The sequence below is a fragment of the Pogoniulus pusillus genome, chromosome 15 (genome assembly GCF_015220805.1).
Source record: "Pogoniulus pusillus isolate bPogPus1 chromosome 15, bPogPus1.pri, whole genome shotgun sequence".
Lineage (NCBI taxonomy): Eukaryota > Metazoa > Chordata > Aves > Piciformes > Lybiidae > Pogoniulus > Pogoniulus pusillus.
Window position 1 is genome coordinate 7485770 of NC_087278.1, and position 3611 is coordinate 7489380.

A 3611-nucleotide genomic window follows, 5' to 3' on the forward strand; every position below is an offset into this window, starting at 1 on the left:
ATTTCAGGATTAAAGCATGCAAGAGATACTTTGACCACAGACTTGTGACTGAGCACAAAAGGGGTAAGGTACATGAACTCACCTCTTGCCACATCTGGAATACTGCCAGTACCTTTCCTCTATACTCCACCTAGCTATCTCCCAAGCCAGCGTCTTCTGTCTCCTCCCCTTTCCAGAGGTCCCACATTGCCCTTTTGCAATTACCTCAACTGCCAGCTTCTGGCTTGACTCCCTTCCTGGTCAGTTTGTTCCCAGTTCCCTTCCATTGCTCTCTCACTCCTCAGAAGCCTGATCAGGTCTTGCATGCAGCACTAATCTCCCACCCCCAACTACCCTCCTAGCAGCCTTTACTTCTAAAGACTAAGCAACTCCAGTTCCCTCAGCCATTCCTCACATGACTTATGTTCAAGGCCCTTCACCAGCTTCGTTTCTCTTCTCTGGTCACACTCCAGCACTTCAATGTCCTTCTTGTAGTGAGGGGCAAAACACTGAACTCAGTATTTGAAATGTGGCCTCACCAGTGCTGAGCAGAGTGGGACAATCACAGCCCTAGACTTGCTGGCCAAACTATTCCTGATGCAAGCCAGGATGCTGTTGGCCTTCTTAGCCACCTGAGCACACTGCTGCCTGATATTCAGCTGCCATCAATCAACACCCAAGCATTCATGAGCCAGGACTCTCATGTTGCTGAGGGTTCTGCTACTTCCCCAAGCACCACAAGTAGTCTTTCTCCTAGCTCAACATGTCAGCAGAGGTGGAGTTAGCCTGCTCTACAGTGGCCTGATTCCTTCTTGCTTGAGCAGTCACACAGGGGTACGATACTATGAGGTGCCTGAAGAGGAATTTAGGGGGAAGTGGAAGCTGAAAGCATTTTTGCAACCTGCTCACCCCACAGATTTAGCCTCTCAAAGCCCCACATTCTTCAGAGCTGCAGCAGACTTTTACCACTTGAAAGACACTTGAAGACAGAAGACACTTGAAATGTTTTCTCCATCACTGTGTCTACCCAACAATTACAGCCAACAGTGAGCAAAACTCTGAAGAGATGGTGGATGCAGCTCTTGCCCTTTTCTCTGTCAAGGCATTCCACATAGAACAAACCAGACAGGAGACACATCCTTTCCTTGCTCTTCCATGAATTTGGTGTAGCCAGCAAAAGCAAGTAGAAATGAAGCCCTGAGGTCAGCAGATCCCCCCAGCACAGCACAGGAAGCAGATTGTGTAAGAGGTTCCCATTTTTCCCCACTGCCATCTTTCAGGTCACTAATGGCTGCAAAATCTCCGGAAGGCAACTGGCAGCATTGTGTGCAGAGTTAGTACCTTTACAAACTCACTCTGCACCCACCCCAGAGAACACAGCAGCTCACTGAAAAGCAGGTGCTGCATAATAAACATCCTTGCTGCTGCCAGCTGCCACCACACCAGGGAAAAGACACCAACTACACCTCTCTGATTACATGCTAAGGCTGCGTTACACTGGAAGACTCCAACCATAGAGTCATAGAATCAACCAGGTTGGAAGAGACCTCCAAGATCATCCAGGCCAACCTAGCACCCAGCCCTGTCCAATCAACCAGACCATGGCACTAAGTGCCTCACCAGGCTTGTCTTGAACGCCTCCAGGGACATCAACTCCACCACCTCTCTGGGCAGCCCATTCCAATGCCAATCACTCTCTCTGGCAAGAACTTCCTCCTAACATCCAGCCTAGACCTCCCCTGGCACAACCTGAGACTGTGTCCCCTTGTTCTGTTGCTGCTTGCCTGGAGGAAGAGACCAACCCCACCTGGCTACAGCCTCCTTTCAGGCAGTTGCAGACAGCAATGAGCTCTGCCCTGAGCCTCCTCTGCTGCAGGCTGCACACCCCCAGCTCCCTCAGCCTCTCCTCACAGGGCTGTGCTCCAGGTCTCTCACCAGCTTTGTCGCCCTCCTGTGGACACTTTCCAGTATCTCAACATCTCTCTCGAATGGAGGAGCCCAGAACTGGACACAGTATCAAGGTGTGCTCTCCAGCCACTCTGTCCCCAGCCTGTAGTGCTGCTTGGGGTTGTTGTGGCCAAAGTGTAGAACCCTGCACTTGGCCTTGTTAAATCTCATCCTATTAGCCTCTGCCCACTCATCCTTGTATCCACTCAGTTTCTACTGCAGTTCCTCTTGTTTTGGCCACATCAAGTCCTTGACCTTCAGTATATGGTAGAGGTCAGATCCCTCCCCTCTAAATTGAGTGGGGTTTAGCTTTCATACACAGGTTGCCTGGGCCACTAACCACACTGTGGCTCTGGAAGACAAACAAAAAAACTGACTAATTTTTTTCCTTCTGCAAAACCCTATGAATTTCTTCTCTCCTCTGCTGTGCTAGGCTGCAGGCAGACATCTTCATACATACGTTTCAAATTAGACTGCATGAGATACCAGACCAGGTTTCATAGATCTTCTAAAGCCTGGAGGCCTCTTCCTCAAATGTCAGGAAAGAGTTATCCAGTACCTGTGTAAATAAAAGCCCTACCTGCAGAGCTGGATCAGAAATCCAATCTTTCTCTCCTTCCTCCTGTTGAGAAACTGATTTCCTTCCAACTGCCCCCACCAGTAATGGCACAAGATACCTTTTACAAAGGAAGCAACACACTCTACCTTGCTGCAGGTTCTAGACAAGACAAAATATTGCCAATATATTACAGGTAAACTAAAACATTGCAGACAAACTAAACCCAGTGATCTCTTTCTCCATGGGAGGATGCACCTTGGGTAGAAATATAATGGATTTTCAAGAGGCCCTTTTCTGGAAGCTGTCCCTGCCTGGCTAGGAGCAGAGAACAGACACAAGACATATAGGTCTTAGCAGGTTGAGCTTCACCTACCACCTCTTGAAAAATGATCAAACTAAATCAACTTCTCAAATCAAACAGTCAAGATTTAGGCCAAAAAAATGGAAAAGAATGGAGAAAGCTGTCTTCATACTCAAAATTATTTACTCTAGACTCTGTTTCTTCCCATGAGAGAAAGAAAACTAAACTCTGATTATTTTGTTGTTGTCAGCCTCAAAGTAACAGAGAAAGCAAGGTCCAAGTGTCTGTGGCTGACTGTTGCTTCTCAGGATTTCTCCCCTTACCTGAAGCAGCTCACCCTGAAGTCACCACAGGACACCAAACCTTGAGAAGTTTTTAGAATCAATTCATCCAGAAGACAGAAGTGAGGAATTGTCAGCAGCACATCTAACAGTTAACACATGGGAAAAGCACAGCAAGGGCCTAAGCCTAGGTGGTGATCAGGTGCCTTAGCATCTACCAACTTTGATGCCAACTGCAAGTGTAAGGCTGGCAGTTGAGGTGCACAGGCATGCGGTGTGCCATTAGATTGGATGTTAGGAACAAGTTCTGCACCATGAGCGTAGTGGAACATTGGAACAGGTTGCCCAGGAAGGTGGTTGGGGCCCTGTGTCTTGAGATATTCAAGGTGAGGCTCGAGAGGACTCTGGGCAACCTGATCTAGTCAAGGGATGCTCCTGCTGACTGCAGTGGGGGTTGGACTGGATGACCTTTGGAGGTCCCTTCCAACCCAAACCGTTCTGTGACTCTATGTTATCTAGAGAACAAAATGACTGGATCTCAGCA